Source organism: Lepus europaeus, unplaced genomic scaffold (genome assembly GCF_033115175.1).
Source record: "Lepus europaeus isolate LE1 unplaced genomic scaffold, mLepTim1.pri SCAFFOLD_152, whole genome shotgun sequence".
NCBI classification, from domain to species: domain Eukaryota; kingdom Metazoa; phylum Chordata; class Mammalia; order Lagomorpha; family Leporidae; genus Lepus; species Lepus europaeus.
Genome location: NW_026909055.1, coordinates 43797 through 71696, shown reverse-complemented (window position 1 = coordinate 71696; position 27900 = coordinate 43797).

Below are 27900 nucleotides of genomic sequence, written 5' to 3'. Positions count from 1 at the left end.
GGGAACATTTAATTTTGTACCGTTGAAACACTAATTGGTTCATCATGGGTACAAGAGCTCTACACATTCCTATTTTGTCGGGAGAAAGCTAGAGGAATTGCGGCAAACAAACATGATATTTCTGTTTGTATAGATGACATTTTATGTACTTGACTAACGAAAAGACATTGTTTTTCTCCAAAACAATTTTTACTGTGATTTTCTCGAATTCCACACCAGTTTGTTCGGATATGACTGGATTAAACTGGAAATATCCGGTTTTGTTTTGGCTAACTCAATCCCAGATATTGCTACAGCCTCTGTGTTTGTGTATTCCTGATATTATCCACGGATTTTACTGTTTTGAATGTTTTTTATCAGGGAATATTTTATTTTGAACTTGGTTATAGTAATTGGTTCCACATGGAGACACAAGCTCTACAAATTCCTATTTTCTAGGGAGAAAGCTAGAGGAACTGCGGCAAACAAACATGATATTTCTGTTTGTATCCATGAGATTTTATGCACTTGCCTAATGAAAATACGTTGCTTTTCTCGAAAACCATTTCTTGTGTGATTTCCTCGGTCCATTACATACGAATTCGAAACCACTTTCTCCGTATATGACTGGATGAAACCAGAAATATCCGGTTGTGTTTTAGCTAACTCAATTCCAGATATTGCTACAGCCTCTGTGTTTGTGTTTTCTGGATATTATCAATGGACTTTATTGTTTTGAATATTTTTTATCGGGGAACGTTTTATTTTGAGCTTGGATACAGTAATTGGTTCCACATGGAGACTCCAGCTGTACATATTCGTATTTTCTAGGGAGAAAGCTAGAGGAATTGCGGCAAACAAACATGATATTTCTGTTTGTATAGATGACATTTTATGCACCTGCCTAACGAAAAGATTTTGCTTTTCTCCAAAACCATTTTTACTGTGATTTTCTCGGTCCATTGCATACATATTCCAAACCACTATGTCCGGATATAACTGGATGAAACCAGAAATATTCGGTTTTGTTTTGGCTAACTCAAACCCAGATATTGCTACAGACTCTGTGTTTATGTTTTCCGGATATTATCGATGGACTATATTGTTTTGAATATTTTTATCAGGGAACATTTCATTTTGTATCAGAAAAAAAATTAATTGGTTCATCATGGGGACACCAGCTCTACAGATTCGTATTTTCTAGGGAGAAAGCTAGAGGAAATGCAGCAAAGAAACATGATATTGATGTTTGTATCGATGACATTTTATGCACTTGCCTAACGAAAACACTTTGATTTTCTCCAAAAGCATTTTTACTGTGATTTTCTCGGCACGCTGCATACAAATTCTACAAAACTTTATCCGGATATGATTGGATGAAACCAGAAATATCCGGTTGTGTTTTGGCTAACTCAATCCGAAATATTGCTACAGGGTCTGTGTTTGTGTTTTCTGGATATTATCAACAGACTTATTGTTTTGAACTTTTTTTTTAGGGAACATTTAATTTTGTACCGTTGAAACACTAATTGGTTCATCATGGGAACAGCAGCTCTACACATTCGTATTTTGTAGGGAGAAAGCTAGAAGAATTGCATTAAAGAAACATGATATTTCTGTTTGTATAGATGATATTTTATGCACTTGCCTAACGTAAAGACTTTACTTTTCCCCAAAACCATTTTTTCTGTGATTTTCTCAGTCCATTGCATACGAATTCCACACCAGTTTGTCTGGATATGACTGGATGAAACCGGAAATATCCGGTTGTGTTTTGGCTAACTCAATCCCAGATATTGCTACAGCTCTGTGTTTGTGTTTTCTAAATATTATCAATGGATTTTATTGTTTTGAGTATTTTTTATCAGGGAATATTTTATTTTGAGCTTGGATACAGTAATTGGTTCCACATGGAGACACCAGCTCTACATATTCGTATTTTCTAGGGAGAAAGCTAGAGGAACTCTGGCAAACAAACATGATATTTCTGTATGTATCGATGATATTTTATCGACTTGCCTAATGAGAAGAGTTTGCTTTTCTCCAAAACCATTTTACTGTGATTTTCTCGATCCATTGCATACGAATTCCACACCAGTTTGTCCGCATGTGACTGTGTGAAACCAGAAATATCTGGTTATATTTTCGCTAACTCAATCCAAAATATTGGTACAGCCTCTGTGTTTGTTCATTCCTGATATTATCCACGGACTTCATTTTTTTGAATGTTTTTTTTTTCAGGGAACATTTAATTTTGTGCTTGGAAACACTAATTGTTTTCACATGGAGACACCAGATCTACACATTCGTATTTTCTTGGGAGAATGCTAGAGGAAATGCGACAAACATTTATGATATTTCTGTTTGTATCGATGACATTTTATGCACTTGCCTAACGAAAACACTTTGATTTTCTCCAAAACCATTTTACTGTGATTTTCTCGGTTAACTGCATACGAATTCCACACAACTTTATCCGAATATGACTGGGTGAAACCAGAATTTTTTGGTTGTGTTTTGGCTAACTCAATCCGAAATATTGGTACAGACTCGGTGTTTGTGTTTTCTGGATATTATCAACGGACTTACTGTTTTGAAAGTTTTTATCAGGGAACATTTAATTTTGTGCCGTTGAAACACTAATTGGTTCATCATGGGAACACCAGCTCTACACATTCCTATTTTGTCGGGAGAAAGCTAGAGGAATTGCGGCAAACAAACATGATATTTCTGTTTGTATAGATGACATTTTATGCACTTGCCTAACGTAAAGACTTTACTTTTCCCCAAAACCATTTTTACTGTGATTTTCACAGTCCATTGCATACAAAATCCACACCAGTTTGTCCGGATTTGACTGGATGAAACCGGAAATATCCGGTTGTGTTTTGGCTAACTCAATCGCAGATATTGCTACAGTCTCTGTGTTTGTTTTTTCTAGATGATATCCACAGACTTTATTGTTTTGAATGTCTTTTATCGGGGAACATTATATTTTGACCTTGATACAGTAACTGGTTCCACATGGAGACACCAGCTCTACATATTTGTATTTTCTAGGGGGAAAGCTAGAGGAACTGCAGCAAACAAACATGATATTTCAGTTTGTCTAGATGACATTTTATGCACTTGCCTAACGCAAAGACTTTGCTTTTCTCCAAACCAATTTTTACTGTGATTTTCTCAGTCTATTGCATACGAATTCCACACCATTTGTCGGGAAATGACTGGATGAATCCAGAAATATCTGGTTGTGTTTTGGCTAACTCAATCCCAGATATTGGTACAGCCTCTGTGTTTGTGTATTCCTTACATTATCCACCGACTTTATTTTTTTGAATGTTTTTTTCGGGGAACATTTTTTTTGTGCTTGGAAACACTAATTCGTTCCACAAGGAGACACCAGCTCTACAGATTCGTATTTTCCAGGGAGAAAGCTAGAGGAACTGCGGCAAACAAACATGATATTTCTGTTTGTGTCGATGACAATTTATGCACTTGCCAAAGAAAAGACTTTTCTTTTCTCCAAAACCATTTTTACTGTGATTATCTCAGTGCATTTCATACAAATTCCACACCACTTTGTCCTGATATGACTGGAAGAAACGGGAAATATCCGGTTGTGTTTTGTCATAACTCAATCACAGATATTGCTACAGACTCTGTGTTTGTGTATTCCTGATATTATCCACAGACTTTATTATTTTGAATATTTTTTTTCGGGGATCATATTTTATTTTGTGCTTGGAAACACTAATTCGTTCCACATGGAGACACCAGCCCTACACATTCATATTTTCTAGGGAGAAAGCTAGAGGAATTGCGGCAAAGAAACATGATAATTCTGTTTGTATAGATGATATTTTATGCACTTGCCTAAGGAAAAGACTTTGCTTTTCTCCAAAGCATTTGTCCTGTGATTTTCTCGGTCCATTGCATACGAATTCCACACCAGTTTGTCCGGATATGATTGGATGAAACCGGAAATATCTGGTTGTGTTTTGGCTAACTCAATCCGGAATATTGTGAAAGCCTCTGTGTTTGTTTTCTGGATATTATCAATGGACTTTATTGTTTTGAATATTTTTTATCGGGGAACGTTTTATTTTGAGCTAGGATACAGTAATTGGTTCCACATGGAGACTCCAGCTGTACATATTCGTATTTTCTAGGGAGAAAGCTAGAGGAACTGCCGCAAACAAACTTGATATTTCTGTTTGTATAGATGACATTTTATGCACTTGCCTAACGAAAAGATTTTGCTTTTCTCCAAAACCATTTTTACTGTGATTTTCTCGGTCCATTGCATACATATTCCAAACCACTATGTCCGGATATAACTGGATGAAACCAGAAATATTCGGTTTTGTTTTGGCTAACTCAAACCCAGATATTGCTACAGACTCTGTGTTTATGTTTTCCGGATATTATCGATGGACTATATTGTTTTGAATATTTTTATCAGGGAACATTTCATTTTGTATCAGAAAAAAATTCATTGGTTCATCATGGGGACACCAGCTCTACACATTCGTATTTTCTAGGGAGAAAGCTAGAGGAAATGCAGCAAAGAAACATGATATTGATGTTTGTATCGATGACATTTTATGCACTTGCCTAACGAAAACACTTTGATTTTCTCCAAAAGCATTTTTACTGTGATTTTCTCGGTACGCTGCATACGAATTCTACACAAATTTATCCGGTTATGATTGGATGAAACCAGAAATATCCGGTTGTGTTTTGGCTAACTCAATCCGAAATACAGGGTCTGTGTTTGTGTTTTCTGGATATTATCAACAGACTTATTGTTTTGAACGTTTTTTTTAGGGAACATTTAATTTTGTACCGTTGAAACACTAATTGGTTCATCATGGGAACAGCAGCTCTACACATTCGTATTTTGTAGGGAGAAAGCTAGAAGAATTGCGTTAAAGAAACATGATATTTCTGTTTGTATAGATGATATTTTATGCAGTTGCCTAACGTAAAGACTTTACTTTTCCCCAAAACCATTTTTTCTGTGATTTTCTCAGTCCATTGCATACGAATTCCACACCAGTTTGTCTGGATATGACTGGATGAAACCGGAAATATCCAGTTTTGTTTTGGCCAACTCAATCCCAGATATTGCTACAGCTCTGTGTTTGTGTATACCTGATATTATTCCCAGAGTTTATTGTTTTGAATGTTTTTTATCAGGGAACATTTGATTTTGTGCTGCCAAATACTAATTGTTTCCACATGGAGACACCAGCTCTACACATTCGTATGTTCTATGGAGAATGCTAGAGGAACTGCGGCAAACAAACATGATATTTCTGTTTGTCTAGATGACATTTTCTGCACTTGCCTAATGAAAAGACTTTGCTTTTCTCCAAAACCATTTTTACTGTGATTTTCTCAGTCATTTCAAATGATTCCCACACCACTTTGTCCGGATATGACTGGATGAATCCAGAAATATCCGGTTGTGCTTTGGCTAACTCAATCCCAGATATTGCTACAGCCTCTGTGTTTGTTTATTCCTGATATTATCCACAGACTTTATCGTTTTGAAAGTTTTTATCAGGGAACATTTGATTTTGTGCTGCCAAACACTAATTGTTTCCACATGGAGACACCAGCTCTACACATTCGTATTTTCTAGGGAGAATGCTAGAGGAAGTGCGGCAAACAAACATGATATTTCTGTTTGTATAGGTGAAATTTTATGCAATTGCCTAACGAAAAGACTTTGCTTTTCTCTGAAATTATTTTTACTCTGATTTTCTCGGTCCATTGCATATGAATTCCACACCAGTTTGTCCGGATATGACTGGATGAAACCAGAAATATGCGGTTGTGTTTTGGCTAACTCAATCACAGATATTGATACAGCCTCTGTGTTTGTATATTCCTGATATTATCCACAGACTTATTGTTTTGAATGATTTTATCAGGGCACATTTAATTTTGTGCTTGGAAACTCTAATTGGTTCATCATGGGTACAAGAGCTCTACACATTCGTATTTTATTTGGAGAAACCTAGAGGAACGGCGGCAAACAAACATGATATTTCTGTTTGTATAGATGACATTTTATGTACTTGACTAACGAAAAGACATTGTTTTTCTCCAAAACAATTTTTACTGTGATTTTCTCGAATTCCACACCAGTTTGTTCGGATATGACTGGATTAAACTGGAAATATCCGGTTTTGTTTTGGCTAACTCAATCCCAGATATTGCTACAGCCTCTGTGTTTGTGTATTCCTGATATTATCCACGGATTTTACTGTTTTGAATGTTTTTTATCAGGGAATATTTTATTTTGAACTTGGTTATAGTAATTGGTTCCACATGGAGACACAAGCTCTACAAATTCCTATTTTCTAGGGAGAAAGCTAGAGGAACTGCGGCAAACAAACATGATATTTCTGTTTGTATCCATGAGATTTTATGCACGTGCCTAATGAAAATACGTTGCTTTTCTCGAAAACCATTTTTTGTGTGATTTCCTCGGTCCATTACATACGAATTCGAAACCACTTTCTCCATATATGACTGGATGAAACCAGAAATATCCGGTTGTGTTTTAGCTAACTCAATTCCAGATATTGCTACAGCCTCTGTGTTTGTGTTTTCTGGATATTATCAATGGACTTTATTGTTTTGAATATTTTTTATCGGGGAACGTTTTGTTTTGAGCTTGGATACAGTAATTGGTTCCACATGGAGACTCCAGCTGTACATATTCGTATTTTCTAGGGAGAAAGCTAGAGGAACTGCGGCAAACAAACATGATATTTCTGTTTGTATAGATGACATTTTATGCACTTGCCTAACGAAAAGATTTTGCTTTTCTCCAAAACCATTTTTACTGTGATTTTCTCGGTACTCTGCATACGAATTCTACACAACTTTATCCGGTTATGATTGGATGAAACCAGAAATATCCGGTTGTGTTTTGGCTAACTCAATCCGAAATATTGCTACAGGGTCTGTGTTTGTGTTTTCTGGATATTATCAACAGACTTATTGTTTTGAACGTTTTTTTTAGGGAACATTTAATTTTGTACCGTTGAAACACTAATTGGTTCATCATGGGAACAGCAGCTCTACACATTCGTATTTTGCAGGGAGAAAGCTAGAAGAATTGCGTTAAAGAAACATGATATTTCTGTTTGTATAGATGATATTTTATGCTGTTGCCTAACGTAAATACTTTACTTTTCCCCAAAACCATTTTTTCTGTGATTTTCTCAGTCCATTGCATACGAATTCCACACCAGTTTGTCTGGATATGACTGGATGAAACCGGAAATATCCAGTTTTGTTTTGGCCAACTCAATCCCAGATATTGCTACAGCTCTGTGTTTGTGTATACCTGATATTATTCCCAGAGTTTATTGTTTTGAATGTTTTTTATCAGGGAACATTTGATTTTGTGCTGCCAAATACTAATTGTTTCCACATGGAGACACCAGCTCTACACATTCGTATGTTCTATGGAGAATGCTAGAGGAACTGCGGCAAACAAACATGATATTTCTGTTTGTCTAGATGACATTTTCTGCACTTGCCTAATGAAAAGACTTTGCTTTTCTCCAAAACCATTTTTACTGTGATTTTCTCAGTCATTTCAAATGATTCCCACACCACTTTGTCCGGATATGACTGGATGAATCCAGAAATATCCGGTTGTGCTTTGGCTAACTCAATCCCAGATATTGCTACAGCCTCTGTGTTTGTTTATTCCTGATATTATCCACAGACTTTATCGTTTTGAAAGTTTTTATCAGGGAACATTTGATTTTGTGCTGCCAAACACTAATTGTTTCCACATGGAGACACCAGCTCTACACATTCGTATTTTCTAGGGAGAATGCTAGAGGAAGTGCGGCAAACAAACATGATATTTCTGTTTGTATAGGTGAAATTTTATGCAATTGCCTAACGAAAAGACTTTGCTTTTCTCTGAAATTATTTTTACTCTGATTTTCTCGGTCCATTGCATATGAATTCCATACCAGTTTGTCCGGATATGACTGGATGAAACCAGAAATATGCGGTTGTGTTTTGGCTAACTCAATCACAGATATTGATACAGCCTCTGTGTTTGTATATTCCTGATATTATCCACAGACTTATTGTTTTGAATGATTTTATCAGGGCACATTTAATTTTGTGCTTGGAAACTCTAATTGGTTCATCATGGGTACAAGAGCTCTACACATTCGTATTTTATTTGGAGAAACCTAGAGGAACGGCGGCAAACAAACATGATATTTCTGTTTGTATAGATGACATTTTATGTACTTGACTAACGAAAAGACATTGTTTTTCTCCAAAACAATTTTTACTGTGATTTTCTCGAATTCCACACCAGTTTGTTCGGATATGACTGGATTAAACTGGAAATATCCGGTTTTGTTTTGGCTAACTCAATCCCAGATATTGCTACAGCCTCTGTGTTTGTGTATTCCTGATATTATCCACGGATTTTACTGTTTTGAATGTTTTTTATCAGGGAATATTTTATTTTGAACTTGGTTATAGTAATTGGTTCCACATGGAGACACAAGCTCTACAAATTCCTATTTTCTAGGGAGAAAGCTAGAGGAACTGCGGCAAACAAACATGATATTTCTGTTTGTATCCATGAGATTTTATGCACGTGCCTAATGAAAATACGTTGCTTTTCTCGAAAACCATTTTTTGTGTGATTTCCTCGGTCCATTACATACGAATTCGAAACCACTTTCTCCATATATGACTGGATGAAACCAGAAATATCCGGTTGTGTTTTAGCTAACTCAATTCCAGATATTGCTACAGCCTCTGTGTTTGTGTTTTCTGGATATTATCAATGGACTTTATTGTTTTGAATATTTTTTATCGGGGAACGTTTTGTTTTGAGCTTGGATACAGTAATTGGTTCCACATGGAGACTCCAGCTGTACATATTCGTATTTTCTAGGGAGAAAGCTAGAGGAACTGCGGCAAACAAACATGATATTTCTGTTTGTATAGATGACATTTTATGCACTTGCCTAACGAAAATATGTTGCTTTTCTCCAAAACCATTTTTACTGTGATTTTCTGGGTCCATTGCATACATATTCCAAACCACTATGTCCGGATATAACTGGATGAAACCAGAAATATTCGGTTTTGTTTTGGCTAACTCAAACCCAGATATTGCTACAGACTCTGTGTTTATGTTTTCTGGATATTATCAATGGACTTTAATATTTTGAAATTTTTTTATTGGGGAATATTTTATTTTGAGCTTGGATACAGTAATTGGTTCCACATGGAAACACCAGCTCTAAATATTTGTATTTTCTAGGGAGAAAGCTTGAGGAACTGCGGCAAACAAACATGATATTTCTGTTTGTCTAGATGACATTCTCTGCACTTGCCTAACGAAAAGACTTTGCTTTTCTCCAAAACCATTTTTACTGTGATTTTCTCGGACCATTGCATATGAATTCCACACCAATTTGTCCGGATATGACTGGATAAAGCCAGAAATATCCAGTATTATTTTGGCTAACTCAATCCCAGATATTGCTATAGACTCTGAGTTTGTTTTTTCTGGATATTATTGATGAGCTTTATTGTTTTGAATGTTTTTTTTATCGGGGAATATTTTATTTTGAGCTTGGATACAGTAATTGGTTCCACCTGGATACACCAGCTCTATATTTTGTATTTTCTAGGGAGAAAGCTTGAGGAACTGCTGCAAACAAACATGATATTTCTGTTTGTATAGATGACATTTTATGCACTTGCCAAATAAAAAGACTTTGCTTTTCTCCAAAACCATTTTTACTGCTATTTTTCGGTCCATTGCATATGATTTCCAAATCACTTTGTCCGGATATGACTGGATGAAACCAGAAATATCCGGCTCTGCTTTCGCTAACTGAATCCAACATATTGTGAAAGCCCCTGTGTTTGTGTTTTCTGGATATTATCGTTGGACTTTATTGTTTTTATCAGGGAACATTTAATTTTGTACCGTTGAAACACTAATTGGTTCATCATTGTTACACCAGCTGTACACATTCGTATTTTTTAGGTTGAAAGCTAGAGGAACTGCGGCGCACAAACATGATATTTCTGTGTGTATAGATGACATTTTATGCACTTACCTAATGAAAAGACTTTGCATTTCTCCAAAACCATTTTTACTGTGATTTTCTCGGTCCATTGTCTACGTATTCCACACCACTTTGTCCGGATATGACTTGATAAAATTGGAAATATCCGGTTTTGTTTTTGCTAATTCTATCCTAGATATTGCTACAGCCTCTGTGTTTTTGTTTTCTGGATATTATCAATGGACTTTATTGTGTTGGATGTTTTTTTTCAGGGAACATTTTATTTTGAGCTTGGATACAGTAATTGGTTACACATGGGGACACCAGCTCTACATATTCATATTTTCTAGGGAGAAAGCTAGAGGAACTGCGGCAAACTAACATGATATTTCTGTTTGTATCGATGACATTTTATGCACTTGCCTCAAGAAAAGACTTTGCTTTTCTCCAAACCCATTTTTACTGTGATTTTCTCGGTCTATTGCATACGGATTACAAACCACTTTATCTGGATATGGCTGGATGAAACCAGAAATATCCGGTTGTGTTTCGGCTAACTCAATCCTAGATATTGCTGTGATTTTTTCGGTGCATTGCATTGCATACGAATTGCACACCAGTTTGTCTGGATATGACTTGATGAAACCGGAAATATCCGGTTTTGTTTTGGCTAATTCAATCCCAGATTTTGCTATAGACTCTGTGTTTGTGTTTTCCGGATATTAACCATGGACTTTATTATTTTGAATGTTTTTTATCAGGGAACATTTAATGTTGAGCTTGGAAACGCTAATTGATTCCACATGGAGACACCAGCTCTACATATTTGTATTTTCTAGGGAGAAAGCTAGAGGAATAGAGGAACTGCTGCAAACAAACATGATATTTCTTTTTGTATCGATGACATTTTATGCACATGCCAAATAAAAAGACTTTGCTTTTCTCCAAAACCATTTGTACTGTGATTTTCTCAGTCTGTTTCATACAAATTCCACAGCAGTTTCTCCAAATATGACTGCATGAAACCGGAAATATCCGGTTGTGTTTTGGCTAACTCAATCTGAAATATTGTGAAAGCCTCTGTGTTTTTGTTTTCTGGCTATTAACAATGGACTTTATGGTTTTGAATGTTTTTATCAGGGAACATTTCATTTTGTAATGTTGAAACACTAATTAGTTCATCATGGGATCAGCATCTCTACACATACGTATTTTCTAGGGAGAAATCTAGAGGAACTGCGGCAAACAAAGATGATATTTCTGTTTGTACAGATGACATTTTATGCACGTGCCTAACGAAAAGACTTTGCTTTTCTCCAAAACCAATTTTACTGTGATTTTCTCGGTCCGTTGCATACGAATTCCAGGCTACTTTGTCCGGATATGACTGGATGAAACCTGAAATATCCATTTTTTTCCTGGCCTACTCAATCCCAGATATTGCTACAGCCTCTGTGTTTGTGTATTCCTGATATTATCGATGGACTTTATTGTTTTGAATGTTTTTATCAGGGAACATTTAATTTGTGCTTGGAAACACTAATTGGTTCCACATGGAGACACCAGCTCTATATTCGAATTTTCTAGGGAGAAAGCTAGAGGAACTGCTGCAAACAAGCATGATATTTCTGTTTGTATCGATGATATTTTACGCACTTGCCTAATGAAAAGACTTTGCTTTTCTCCAAATCCTTTTTTACTGTGATTTTCTCAGTCCATTTCAAATGAATTCCACAGCAGTTTCTCCGGATATGACTGCATGAAACCGGAAATATACGGTTGTGTTTTGGCTAACTCAATCCGAAATATTGTGAAAGCCTCTGTGTTTGAGTTTTCTGGATATTATCGATGGATTTTATGGTTTTGAATGTTGTTATCAGGGAACATTTCATTTTGTAATGTTGAAACACTAATTAGTTCATCATGGGATCAGCAGCTCTACACATGCGTATTTCTAGGGAGAAATCTATAGGAACTGCGGCAAACAAACATGATATTTCTGTTTGTATAGATGACATTTTATGCACTTGCCTAACGAAAAGACTTTGCTTTTCTCCAAAACCACTTTTCTGTGATTTTCTCGATACAGTGCATACGAATTCCACAACAGTTTCTGCAGATATGACTGCATGAAACTGGAAACATCGGATTTTTTTTTTTGCTATCTCAATCCCAGATATTGCTTCAGCCTCTGTGTTTGTGTATTCCTGATATTATCCATGGACTTTATTGTTTTGAATGTTTTTTATCAGGGAACATTTAATTTGTGCTTGGAATCACTAATGGGTTTCACATGGAGACACCAGCTCTACACATTCGTATTTTCTAGGGAGAAAGCTAGAGGAACTGCGACAAACAAACATGATATTTCTGTTTGTATCGATGACATTTTATGCACATGCCTAACGAAAAGATTTTCCTTTTTCCAAAACCATTTTTACTGTGATTTTATCGGTCCATTGCATACGAATTCCACACCACGTTGTCCGGATATGACTGGATGAAACCGGAAATATCCGCTTGTGTTTTGGCTAACTCAATCTGAAATATTGTGAAAGATTCTGTGTTTGTGTTTCCAAGATATTATCAATGGAATTTATTGTTTTGAAAGTTTTGTCAGGGAACATGTAATTTTGTAACGTTGAAACACTAATTGGTTCATCATTGGGACACCAGCTCTACACATTCAAATTTTCTAGGGAGAAAGCTAGAGGAACTGCGGCAAACAAACATGATATTTTTGTTTGTATCGATGACATTTTATGCACTTGCCTAATGAAAAGACTTTGCTTTTCTCCAAAACCATTTTTACTGTGATTTTTTCGGTCCATTGCATTCGAATTCCAAAGTACTTTTTCCGGATATGATGGGCTGAAACCGGAAATATCCAGTTTTGTTTTGGCTAACTCAATCCCATATATTGCTACAGCCTCTGTGTTTGTGTTTTCTGGATATTATCAACGGTCTTTATTCTTTTAAATGTTTTTTATCGGGGGATATTTTATTTTTCGCTTGGATACAGTAATTGGTTCATCATGGAGACAGCAGCTCTACATATTCCTATTTTCTAGGGAGAAAGCTAGAGAAACTGTGGCAAAGAAACATGATATTTCTGTTTGTATAGATGATCTTTTATGCACTTGCCTAAGGAAAAAACTTTGCTTTTCTCCAAAACCATTTTTACTGTGATTTTCTTAGCCCATTGCATACGAATTCCACAGCACTTTGTCCGGATATGACGGGATGAAACCAGAACTATCCGGTTGTGTTTTGGCTAACTCAATCCAAAAAATTGTGAAAGTTTCTGTGTTTGTGTTTTCTGGATATTATCGATGGACTTTATAGTTTTGAGTGTTTTTTATCAGGTAACATTTCATTTTGTACTGTAGAAACACTAATTGGTTCATCATGGGGGCACCAGCTCTACACATTCATATTTTCTAAGGAGAAAGCTAGAGGAACTGCGGCAAACAAACATGATATTTCTGTTTGTATCGATGAAATTTTATGCACTTGCCTAACGAAAAGACTTTGCTTTACTCCAAAACCATTTGTACTGTGATTTTCTCGGTGAATTGCATGCGAATTCCACACCACTTTGTCCGGATATGACTGGAAGAAACCAGAAATAGCCGGTTGTGTTTTGGCTAACTCAATCCGAAATATTGTGAAAGCCTCTGTGTTTGTGTATTCTGGATATTAGCGATGGATTTTATTGTTTTGTCTGTTTTTATCAGGGCATATTTAATTTTGTATCTTAGACACACTAATTGGTTCATCATGGGGACCCCAGCTCTATACATTCGTATTTTCTATGGAGAAAGCTCGAGGAACTGCGGTAAGCAAACATGATATTTCTGTTTGTATAGATGACATTTTATGCGGTTGCCTAACAAAAACACTTAGCTATTCGCCAAAAACATTTTTACTTTGAGTTTCTCAGTACATTGCATACAAATTCCACACCAGTTTGTCCGGATATGACTGGATGAAACCGGAAATATCTGGTTTTGTTTTGGCTAACTCAATCCCAGATATTGCTACAGACTTTGTGTATGTGTATTCCTGATATAATCCACCGACTTTATTGTTTTGAATGTTTTTTATCAGGGAACATTTAATTTTTGGTTGGAATCTCTAATTGGTTCCACATGGAGACACGAGCTCTGCACATTCTTATTTTCTAGGGAGAAAGCTAGAGGAACTGCGACAAACAAACATGATAGTTCTGTTTGTATCGATTATATTTTATGCACTTGCCTAATGAAAAGACTTTGCTTTTCTCCAAAACCATTTTACTGTTATTATCTCAGTCCATTGCATACGCATTCCACACCACGTTGTCCGGATAGGACTGGATGAAACCAGAAATATCTGGTTTTGATTTGGCTAACTCAATCCCAGATATTGCTACAGCCTCTGTGTTTGTGTTTTCTGGATATTATCAACCGACTTCATTGTTTTGAATGTTTTTTATCAGGGAACATTTCATTATGTACCATAGGAACACAAATTGGTTCATCCTGGGGACACCGGCTCTAACATTCATATTTTCTAGGGCGAAATCTCGAGGAACTGCGGCAAGCAAACATGATATTTCTGTTTGTATAGATGACAATTTATGTACTTGCCTAACGAAAAGACTTTGCTTTTCTCCAAAAACATTTTACTGTGATTTTCTCAGCCCATTGCATACGAATTCCACCCCAGTTTGTCGGATATGACTGGATGAAACCGGAAATATCCGGTTATATTTTGGCTAACTCAATCCCAGATATTGCTACAGCCTCTGTGTTTGTGTTTACCGGATATTATCCACGGACTTTACTGTGTTGAGTATTTTTTGAGGGGAATATTTTATTTTGAGCTTGGATACAGTAATTGGTTCCACATGGAGACACCAGCTCTACATATTCTTATTTTCTAGGTAGAAAGCTAGAGGAACTGCGACAAACAAGCATGATATTTCTATTTGTATCGATGACATTTTATGCACTTCCCTAATGAAAAGACTGCTTTTCTCCAAAACTATTTTTACTTGGTTTTCTCAGTCCATTGCATACGAATTCCACACAACTTTGTCCCGATATGACTGTATGAAACCAGAAATATCCGGTTTTGTGTTGGCTAACTCAATCCCAGATATTGCTACAGCCTCTGTGTTTCTGTTTTCCAGATATTATCCACGGACTTTACTGTTTTGACTGTTTTTTATCGTGGAATATTTAATTTTGAGCTTGGATAGAGTAATTGGTTCCACATGGAGACACCAGCTCTGCATATTCGTATTTTCTAGGGAGAAAGCTAGAGGAACTGCGACAAAAAACATGTTATTTCTGTTTGTATAGATGACATTTTATGCACATCCCTAACGAAAAGACTTTGCTTTTCTCCAAAGCCACTTTTATTGTGATTTTCTCAGTCCATTGCATATGAATTTCACAACACTTTGTCCGGATATGACTGGATGATTCCAGAAATATCTAGTTGTGTTTTGGCATACTCAATCCGAAATATTGCTACAGGGTCTGTGTTTGTGTTTTCTGGATATTATTGATGGACTTTATGGTTTTGAATGTTTTTATCAGGGAACATATAATTTTGTACTGTTGAAACACTAATTGGCTCATCCTGGGAACACCAGCTCTACACATTCACATTTTGTAGGGAGAAAGCTAGAGGAACTGCGGCAAACAAACATGATATTTCTGTTTGTATCGATGACATTTTATGCACTTGCCTAAATAAAGATTTTGCTTTTCTCCAAAACCATTTTTACTGTGATTTTCTCGGTGAATTGCATGCGAATTCCACACCAGTTTGCCCGGATATGACTGGATGAAACCAGATATATCCGGTTTTGTGTTGGCTAACTCAATCCCAGATATTGCTTCAGCCTCTGTGTTTATGTTTTCTGGATATTATAAATGGACTGTATTGTTTTGAAAGTTTTTTATCAGGGAACATTTTATTTTGAGCTTGGATACAGTAATTAGTTCCACATGCATCACCAGCTCTACATATTCGTATTTTCTAGGGAGAAAGCTAGAGGGACTGCGGCAAACAAACATGATATTTCTGTTTGTCTAGATGACATTTTATGCACTTGCCTAACGAAAAGACTTTGCTTTTCTCCAAAACCATTTGTACTGTGATTTTCTCGGTCCATTGCATACGAATTCCACAGCAGTTTGTCTGGATATGACTGGATGAAACCGGAAATATCAGGTTTTGTATTGGCTAACTCAATCCCAGATATTGCTACAGCCTCTGTGTTTGTGTATTCCTGATATTATCCACGGACTTTATTGTTTTGAATGTTTTTTATCAGGGAACATTTAATTTTGTGCTAGGAAACACTAATTGGTTCCACATGGAGACTCCAGCTCTACATATTTGTATTTTCTAGGGAGAAAGCTAGAGGAACTGTGGTAAACAAACATGATATTTCTGTTTATATCGATGATATTTTATCTATTTTAATAATGAAAAGAATTTGCTTTTCTCCAAAACCATTTTTACTGTGATTTTCTCGGTACATTGCATATGAATTCCACACCACTTTGCCTGGATATGACTCGTTGAAACTGGAAATATCTGGTTTTGTGTTGGCTAACTCCATCCCAGATATTGCTACAGGCTGTGGGTTTGTGTATTCCAGATATTATCCACAGACTTTATTGTTTTGAATGTTTTTTATCAGGGAACATTTAATTTAGTGCTGCAAAACACTAATTGTTTCCACAGGGAGACACCAGCTCTACATATTGGTATTTTTTTTAGGGAGAATGCTGGAGGAACTGCGGCAAAAAAATATGATATTTCTGTTTGTATAGATGACATTTTATGCACTTGCCTAATGAAAAGACTTTGCTTTTCTCCAAAACCATTTTTATTGTGATTTTCTCGGTCCATTGCATAGCAATTCCACACCAGTTTGTCCAGATATTACTGGATGAAAGCAGAAATATCCGGTTTTGTTTTGGCTAACTCAATCCCAGATATTGCTACAGACTCTGTGTTTGTGTTTTCTGGATATTATAGATGGACTTTATTGTTTTGAATGTTTATTATCAGGGAACATTTAATTTTGTGCTTGGAAACACTAATTGGTTCCACATGGAGACACCAGCTCTACACATTCGTATTTTCTAGGGAGAAAGCTAGAGGAACCACCGCAAACAAACATGATATTTCTGTTTGTATCGATGATATTTTATCTATTTTCCTAATGAAAAGACTTTACTTTTCTCCAAAACCATTTTTACTGTGATTTTCTCGGTCCACTGCATATGAATTCCACACCAGTTTGCCCGGAAATGACTGGATGAAACCGGAAATCCCCAGTTTTTTGTTGGCTAACTCCATCCCAGATATTGCTATAGCTTCTGTGTTTGTGTATTCCGGATATTATCAACGGACTTCAATTTTTTAAAATTCTTTTTTCAGGGAACATTTAATTTTGTGCTTGGAAACACTAATTGGTTCCACATGGAGACACTAGCTCTACACATTAGTATTTTCTAGGGAGAAAGCTAGAAGAACTGCGGCAAACAAGCATGATATTTCTTTTTGTATAGATGACATTTTATCAACTTGCCTAATGAAAAGACTTTGCTTTTCTCCAAAACCATTTTTCTGTGATATTCTCGTTCCATTACATACGAATTCCACACCAGTTTGTCCGGATATGACTGGATGAAACCGGAAATATCTGGTTGTGATTTGGCTAACTCAATCCCAGATATTGCTACAGCATCTGTTTTGTGTTTTCCGGATATTATCCACGGACTTTATTGTTTTGAATGTTTTTTATCAGGGAATATTTAATTTTGTACCGTAGAAACACTAATTGGTTCATCATGGGGCACCAGCTCTACACATTCCTATTTTCTTGGGAGAAAACTAGAGGAACTGCGGCAAACAAGCATGATAGTTCTGTTTGTCTACATGACATTTTATGCACTTTCCTAACGAGAAGACTTTGCTTTTCACCAAAACCATATTTACTGTGATTTTCTTGGTCCGTTGCATACTAATTCCACAGCAGTTTGTCCGGATATGACTGGATGAAACCGGAAATATCAGGTTTTGTTTTAGCTAACTCAATCCCATATATTGCTACAGCCTCTGTGTTTGTGTTTTCTGGATATTACCAATGGACTTTATTGTTTTGAAAGTTTTTTATCGGGGAACATTTTATTTTGAGCTTGGATACAGTAATTGGTTCCACATGGAGACACCAGCTCTACATATTCGTATTTTCTAGGGAGAAAGCTAGAGGAACTGCGGCAAAGAAACATGATATTTCTGTTTGGCTAGAGGACATTTTATGCATTTGCCTAACGTAAAGACTTTGCTTTTCTCCAAAATAATTTTTACTGTGATTTTCTCGGTATATTGCATAGGAATTCCACACCACTTTGTCCGGTTATGACTGGATGAAACCGGAAATATCTGGTTGTGTTTTGGCTAACTCAATCTGAAATATTGTGAAAGCCTCTGTGTTTGTGTATTCCTGATATTATCCACGGACTTTATTTTTTTGAATGTTTTTAATCAGGGAATATTTAATTTTGTGCTGCAAAACACTAATTGGTTCCACATGGAGACACCGGCTCTAAATATTTGTATTTTCTAGTGAGAAAGCTAGAGGGACTGCGGCAAAGAAACATGATATTTCTGTTTGTATAGATGACATTTTATGCACTTGCCTAATGAAAAGACTTTGCTTTTCTCCAAAACCATTTTTATTGTGATTTTCTCGGTCCATTGCATAGCAATTCCACACCAGTTTGTCCAGATATTACTGGATGAAAGCAGAAATATCCGGTTTTGTTTTGGCTAACTCAATCCCAGATATTGCTACAGACTCTGTGTTTGTGTTTTCTGGATATTATAGATGGACTTTATTGTTTTGAATGTTTATTATCAGGGAACATTTAATTTTGTGCTTGGAAACACTAATTGGTTCCACATGGAGACACCAGCTCTACACATTCGTATTTTCTAGGGAGAAAGCTAGAGGAACCACCGCAAACAAACATGATATTTCTGTTTGTATCGATGATATTTTATCTATTTTCCTAATGAAAAGACTTTACTTTTCTCCAAAACCATTTTTACTGTGATTTTCTCGGTCCACTGCATATGAATTCCACACCAGTTTGCCCGGAAATGACTGGATGAAACCGGAAATCCCCAGTTTTTTGTTGGCTAACTCCATCCCAGATATTGCTATAGCTTCTGTGTTTGTGTATTCCGGATATTATCTACGGACTTCAATTTTTTAAAATTCTTTTTTCAGGGAACATTTAATTTTGTGCTTGGAAACACTAATTGGTTCCACATGGAGACACTAGCTCTACACATTAGTATTTTCTAGGGAGAAAGCTAGAAGAACTGCGGCAAACAAGCATGATATTTCTTTTTGTATAGATGACATTTTATCAACTTGCCTAATGAAAAGACTTTGCTTTTCTCCAAAACCATTTTTCTGTGATATTCTCGTTCCATTACATACGAATTCCACACCAGTTTGTCCGGATATGACTGGATGAAACCGGAAATATCTGGTTGTGATTTGGCTAACTCAATCCCAGATATTGCTACAGCATCTGTTTTGTGTTTTCCGGATATTATCCACGGACTTTATTGTTTTGAATGTTTTTTATCAGGGAATATTTAATTTTGTACCGTAGAAACACTAATTGGTTCATCATGGGGCACCAGCTCTACACATTCCTATTTTCTTGGGAGAAAACTAGAGGAACTGCGGCAAACAAGCATGATAGTTCTGTTTGTCTACATGACATTTTATGCACTTTCCTAACGAGAAGACTTTGCTTTTCACCAAAACCATATTTACTGTGATTTTCTTGGTCCGTTGCATACTAATTCCACAGCAGTTTGTCCGGATATGACTGGATGAAACCGGAAATATCAGGTTTTGTTTTAGCTAACTCAATCCCATATATTGCTACAGCCTCTGTGTTTGTGTTTTCTGGATATTACCAATGGACTTTATTGTTTTGAAAGTTTTTTATCGGGGAACATTTTATTTTGAGCTTGGATACAGTAATTGGTTCCACATGGAGACACCAGCTCTACATATTCGTATTTTCTAGGGAGAAAGCTAGAGGAACTGCGGCAAAGAAACATGATATTTCTGTTTGGCTAGAGGACATTTTATGCATTTGCCTAATGTAAAGACTTTGCTTTTCTCCAAAATAATTTTTACTGTGATTTTCTCGGTATATTGCATAGGAATTCCACACCACTTTGTCCGGTTATGACTGGATGAAACCGGAAATATCTGGTTGTGTTTTGGCTAACTCAATCTGAAATATTGTGAAAGCCTCTGTGTTTGTGTATTCCTGATATTATCCACGGACTTTATTTTTTTGAATGTTTTTAATCAGGGAATATTTAATTTTGTGCTGCAAAACACTAATTGGTTCCACATGGAGACACCAGCTCTAAATATTTGTATTTTCTAGTGAGAAAGCTAGAGGGACTGCAGCAAAGAAACATGATATTTCTGTTTGTATAGATGACATTTTATGCACTTGCCTAATGAAAAGACTTTGCTTTTCTCCAAAACCATTTTATTGTGATTTTCTCGGTCCATTGCATAGCAATTCCACACCAGTTTGTCCAGATATTACTGGATGAAAGCAGAAATATCCGGTTTTGTTTTGGCTAACTCAATCCCAGATATTGCTACAGACTCTGTGTTTGTGTTTTCTGGATATTATAGATGGACTTTATTGTTTTGAATGTTTATTATCAGGGAACATTTAATTTTGTGCTTGGAAACACTAATTGGTTCCACATGGAGACACCAGCTCTACACATTCGTATTTTCTAGGGAGAAAGCTAGAGGAACCACCGCAAACAAACATGATATTTCTGTTTGTATCGATGATATTTTATCTATTTTCCTAATGAAAAGACTTTACTTTTCTCCAAAACCATTTTTACTGTGATTTTCTCGGTCCACTGCATATGAATTCCACACCAGTTTGCCCGGAAATGACTGGATGAAACCAGAAATCCCCAGTTTTTTGTTGGCTAACTCCATCCCAGATATTGCTATAGCTTCTGTGTTTGTGTATTCCGGATATTATCTACGGACTTCAATTTTTTAAAATTCTTTTTTCAGGGAACATTTAATTTTGTGCTTGGAAACACTAATTGGTTCCACATGGAGACACTAGCTCTACACATTAGTATTTTCTAGGGAGAAAGCTAGAAGAACTGCGGCAAACAAGCATGATATTTCTTTTTGTATAGATGACATTTTATCAACTTGCCTAATGAAAAGACTTTGCTTTTCTCCAAAACCATTTTTCTGTGATATTCTCGTTCCATTACATACGAATTCCACACCAGTTTGTCCGGATATGACTGGATGAAACCGGAAATATCTGGTTGTGATTTGGCTAACTCAATCCCAGATATTGCTACAGCATCTGTTTTGTGTTTTCCGGATATTATCCACGGACTTTATTGTTTTGAATGTTTTTTTATCAGGGAATATTTAATTTTGTACCGTAGAAACACTAATTGGTTCATCATGGGGCACCAGCTCTACACATTCCTATTTTCTTGGGAGAAAACTAGAGGAACTGCGGCAAACAAGCATGATAGTTCTGTTTGTCTACATGACATTTTATGCACTTTCCTAACGAGAAGACTTTGCTTTTCACCAAAACCATATTTACTGTGATTTTCTTGGTCCGTTGCATACTAATTCCACAGCAGTTTGTCCGGATATGACTGGATGAAACCGGAAATATCAGGTTTTGTTTTAGCTAACTCAATCCCATATATTGCTACAGCCTCTGTGTTTGTGTTTTCTGGATATTACCAATGGACTTTATTGTTTTGAAAGTTTTTTATCGGGGAACATTTTATTTTGAGCTTGGATACAGTAATTGGTTCCACATGGAGACACCAGCTCTACATATTCGTATTTTCTAGGGAGAAAACTAGAGGAACTGCGGCAAAGAAACATGATATTTCTGTTTGGCTAGAGGACATTTTATGCATTTGCCTAACGTAAAGACTTTGCTTTTCTCCAAAATAATTTTTACTGTGATTTTCTCGGTATATTGCATAGGAATTCCACACCACTTTGTCCGGTTATGACTGGATGAAACCGGAAATATCTGGTTGTGTTTTGGCTAACTCAATCTGAAATATTGTGAAAGCCTCTGTGTTTGTGTATTCCTGATATTATCCACGGACTTTATTTTTTTGAATGTTTTTAATCAGGGAATATTTAATTTTGTGCTGCAAAACACTAATTGGTTCCACATGGAGACACCGGCTCTAAATATTTGTATTTTCTAGTGAGAAAGCTAGAGGGACTGCGGCAAAGAAACATGATATTTCTGTTTGTATAGATGACATTTTATGCACTTGCCTAATGAAAAGACTTTGCTTTTCTCCAAAACCATTTTTATTGTGATTTTCTCGGTCCATTGCATAGCAATTCCACACCAGTTTGTCCAGATATTACTGGATGAAAGCAGAAATATCCGGTTTTGTTTTGGCTAACTCAATCCCAGATATTGCTACAGACTCTGTGTTTGTGTTTTCTGGATATTATAGATGGACTTTATTGTTTTGAATGTTTATTATCAGGGAACATTTAATTTTGTGCTTGGAAACACTAATTGGTTCCACATGGAGACACCAGCTCTACACATTCGTATTTTCTAGGGAGAAAGCTAGAGGAACCACCGCAAACAAACATGATATTTCTGTTTGTATCGATGATATTTTATCTATTTTCCTAATGAAAAGACTTTACTTTTCTCCAAAACCATTTTTACTGTGATTTTCTCGGTCCACTGCATATGAATTCCACACCAGTTTGCCCGGAAATGACTGGATGAAACCGGAAATCCCCAGTTTTTTGTTGGCTAACTCCATCCCAGATATTGCTATAGCTTCTGTGTTTGTGTATTCCGGATATTATCTACGGACTTCAATTTTTTAAAATTCTTTTTTCAGGGAACATTTAATTTTGTGCTTGGAAACACTAATTGGTTCCACATGGAGACACTAGCTCTACACATTAGTATTTTCTAGGGAGAAAGCTAGAAGAACTGCGGCAAACAAGCATGATATTTCTTTTTGTATAGATGACATTTTATCAACTTGCCTAATGAAAAGACTTTGCTTTTCTCCAAAACCATTTTTCTGTGATATTCTCGTTCCATTACATACGAATTCCACACCAGTTTGTCCGGATATGACTGGATGAAACCGGAAATATCTGGTTGTGATTTGGCTAACTCAATCCCAGATATTGCTACAGCATCTGTTTTGTGTTTTCCGGATATTATCCACGGACTTTATTGTTTTGAATGTTTTTTATCAGGGAATATTTAATTTTGTACCGTAGAAACACTAATTGGTTCATCATGGGGCACCAGCTCTACACATTCCTATTTTCTTGGGAGAAAACTAGAGGAACTGCGGCAAACAAGCATGATAGTTCTGTTTGTCTACATGACATTTTATGCACTTTCCTAACGAGAAGACTTTGCTTTTCACCAAAACCATATTTACTGTGATTTTCTTGGTCCGTTGCATACTAATTCCACAGCAGTTTGTCCGGATATGACTGGATGAAACCGGAAATATCAGGTTTTGTTTTAGCTAACTCAATCCCATATATTGCTACAGCCTCTGTGTTTGTGTTTTCTGGATATTATCAATGGACTTTATTGTTTTGAAAGTTTTTTATCGGGGAACATTTTATTTTGAGCTTGGATACAGTAATTGGTTCCACATGGAGACACCAGCTCTACATATTCGTATTTTCTAGGGAGAAAGCTAGAGGAACTGCGGCAAAGAAACATGATATTTCTGTTTGGCTAGAGGACATTTTATGCATTTGCCTAACGTAAAGACTTTGCTTTTCTCCAAAATAATTTTTACTGTGATTTTCTCGGTATATTGCATAGGAATTCCACACCACTTTGTCCGGTTATGACTGGATGAAACCGGAAATATCTGGTTGTGTTTTGGCTAACTCAATCTGAAATATTGTGAAAGCCTCTGTGTTTGTGTATTCCTGATATTATCCACGGACTTTATTTTTTTGAATGTTTTTAATCAGGGAATATTTAATTTTGTGCTGCAAAACACTAATTGGTTCCACATGGAGACACCGGCTCTAAATATTTGTATTTTCTAGTGAGAAAGCTAGAGGGACTGCGGCAAAGAAACATGATATTTCTGTTTGTATAGATGACATTTTATGCACTTGCCTAATGAAAAGACTTTGCTTTTCTCCAAAACCATTTTTATTGTGATTTTCTCGGTCCATTGCATAGCAATTCCACACCAGTTTGTCCAGATATTACTGGATGAAAGCAGAAATATCCGGTTTTGTTTTGGCTAACTCAATCCCAGATATTGCTACAGACTCTGTGTTTGTGTTTTCTGGATATTATAGATGGACTTTATTGTTTTGAATGTTTATTATCAGGGAACATTTAATTTTGTGCTTGGAAACACTAATTGGTTCCACATGGAGACACCAGCTCTACACATTCGTATTTTCTAGGGAGAAAGCTAGAGGAACCACCGCAAACAAACATGATATTTCTGTTTGTATCGATGATATTTTATCTATTTTCCTAATGAAAAGACTTTACTTTTCTCCAAAACCATTTTTACTGTGATTTTCTCGGTCCACTGCATATGAATTCCACACCAGTTTGCCCGGAAATGACTGGATGAAACCGGAAATCCCCAGTTTTTTGTTGGCTAACTCCATCCCAGATATTGCTATAGCTTCTGTGTTTGTGTATTCCGGATATTATCTACGGACTTCAATTTTTTAAAATTCTTTTTTCAGGGAACATTTAATTTTGTGCTTGGAAACACTAATTGGTTCCACATGGAGACACTAGCTCTACACATTAGTATTTTCTAGGGAGAAAGCTAGAAGAACTGCAGCAAACAAGCATGATATTTCTTTTTGTATAGATGACATTTTATCAACTTGCCTAATGAAAAGACTTTGCTTTTCTCCAAAACCATTTTTCTGTGATATTCTCGTTCCATTACATACGAATTCCACACCAGTTTGTCCGGATATGACTGGATGAAACCGGAAATATCTGGTTGTGATTTGGCTAACTCAATCCCAGATATTGCTACAGCATCTGTTTTGTGTTTTCCGGATATTATCCACGGACTTTATTGTTTTGAATGTTTTTTATCAGGGAATATTTAATTTTGTACCGTAGAAACACTAATTGGTTCATCATGGGGCACCAGCTCTACACATTCCTATTTTCTTGGGAGAAAACTAGAGGAACTGCAGCAAACAAGCATGATAGTTCTGTTTGTCTACATGACATTTTATGCACTTTCCTAACGAGAAGACTTTGCTTTTCACCAAAACCATATTTACTGTGATTTTCTTGGTCCGTTGCATACTAATTCCACAGCAGTTTGTCCGGATATGACTGGATGAAACCGGAAATATCAGGTTTTGTTTTAGCTAACTCAATCCCATATATTGCTACAGCCTCTGTGTTTGTGTTTTCTGGATATTACCAATGGACTTTATTGTTTTGAAAGTTTTTTATCGGGGAACATTTTATTTTGAGCTTGGATACAGTAATTGGTTCCACATGGAGACACCAGCTCTACATATTCGTATTTTCTAGGGAGAAAGCTAGAGGAACTGCGGCAAAGAAACATGATATTTCTGTTTGGCTAGAGGACATTTTATGCATTTGCCTAATGTAAAGACTTCGCTTTTCTCCAAAATAATTTTTACTGTGATTTTCTCGGTATATTGCATAGGAATTCCACACCACTTTGTCCGGTTATGACTGGATGAAACCGGAAATATCTGGTTGTGTTTTGGCTAACTCAATCTGAAATATTGTGAAAGCCTCTGTGTTTGTGTATTCCTGATATTATCCACGGACTTTATTTTTTTGAATGTTTTTAATCAGGGAATATTTAATTTTGTGCTGCAAAACACTAATTGGTTCCACATGGAGACACCAGCTCTAAATATTTGTATTTTCTAGTGAGAAAGCTAGAGGGACTGCGGCAAAGAAACATGATATTTCTGTTTGTATAGATGACATTTTATGCACTTGCCTAACAAAAAGACTTTGCTTTTCTCCAAAACCTTTTGTACTGTGATTTTCTCGGTCCATTGCATACGAATTCCACACCATTTTGTGTGCATATGACTGGATGAAACCGGAAATCTCCGCTTTTGTTATGGCTAACTCAATCCCAGATTTTGCTACTGCATCTGTGTTTGTTTTTTCTGGAGTTATCAATAGACTTTATTCTTTTGAATGATTTTCATCGGGGAAAATTTTATTTTGAGCTTGGATACAGTAATTGGTTCCACATGGAGTCACCAGCGCTACATATTCGTATTTTCATGGAGAAAGGTAGAGGAACTGCGGGAAACAAACATGATATTTCTGTTTGTATAGATGACATTTTATGCACTTGCCTAACGAAAAGAATTTGCTTTTCTCCTAAACCATTTGTACTTTGATTTTCTCGGTCGATTGCATATGAATTCCTCACCACTATATCCGGATAGGACTGGATGAAACCGAAAATATCAGGTTTTGTTTTGGCTTACTCAATCCCAGATATTACAACAGCCTCTGTGTTTGTGTTTTCTGGATATTATCAATGGACTTTATTGTTTTGAAAGTTTTTATCAGTGAACATTTTATTTTGGGCTTGGATACAGTATTTGTTTCACATGGAGACACCAGCTCTACGTTTTATTATTTTCTAGGTAGAAAGCTGGAGGAAATGCGAAAAGAAACATGATATTTCTGATTGTATAGATGACCTTTTATGCACTTGCCTAACGAAAAGACTTTGCTTTTCTCCAAAACCATTTTTATTGTGATTTTCTCGGAACATTGCATATGCATTCCACACCAGATTGTCCGGTTATGACTGGATGAAACCAGAAATATCCGGTTGTGTTTTGGCTAAGTCAATCAGAAATATTTTGAAAGCCTCTGTGTTTGTTTTTTCTGGATATTATCGATGGACTTTATTGTTTTGAATATTTTTATAAGGGAACATTTAATTTTGTACCGTTGGAACACTAATTGGTTCATCATGGGTGCACCAGCTCTACACATTCGTATTTTCTAGGGAGAAAGCTAGAGGAACTGCGGCAAACAAACATGATATTTCTGTTTGTGTAGATGAGATTTTATGCACTTGCCTAACCAAAATACATTGCTTTTCTCCAAAACCTTTTTTACTTTGATTTTATCTGTGCATTTCATACGAATTTCACACGAGTTTGTCCGGACATGACTGGATGAAACCGGAAATTTCTGGTTCTGCTTTGGTTAATTGAATCGCAAATATAGTGAAAGCCTCTGTGTTTGTGTTTCCGTATATTATCAAAGGACTTTATTGCTTTGAATGTTTTTATCAGCGAACATTTAATTTTATACCATTGAAAAACTAATGGTTTCATCATGGGGACACCAGTTCCACACATTCTTATTTTCTAGGGAGAAATCTAGAGGAACTGCAGCAAACAAACATATTATTTCTGTTTGTATCGATGACATTTTATGCACTTGCCTAACGAAAAGACTTTGCTTTTCCCCAAAACCATTTTTACTGTGATTTTCTCGGTCCATTGCACACGAATTCCACACCAGATTGTCCGGATATGACTGTATGAAAATAGAAATATCCGATTGTGTTTTGGCTAACTCACTGAAATATTGTGAAGGCTCTGTGTTTGTTTGTTCTGGATATTATCGATGGTCTTTATTGTTTT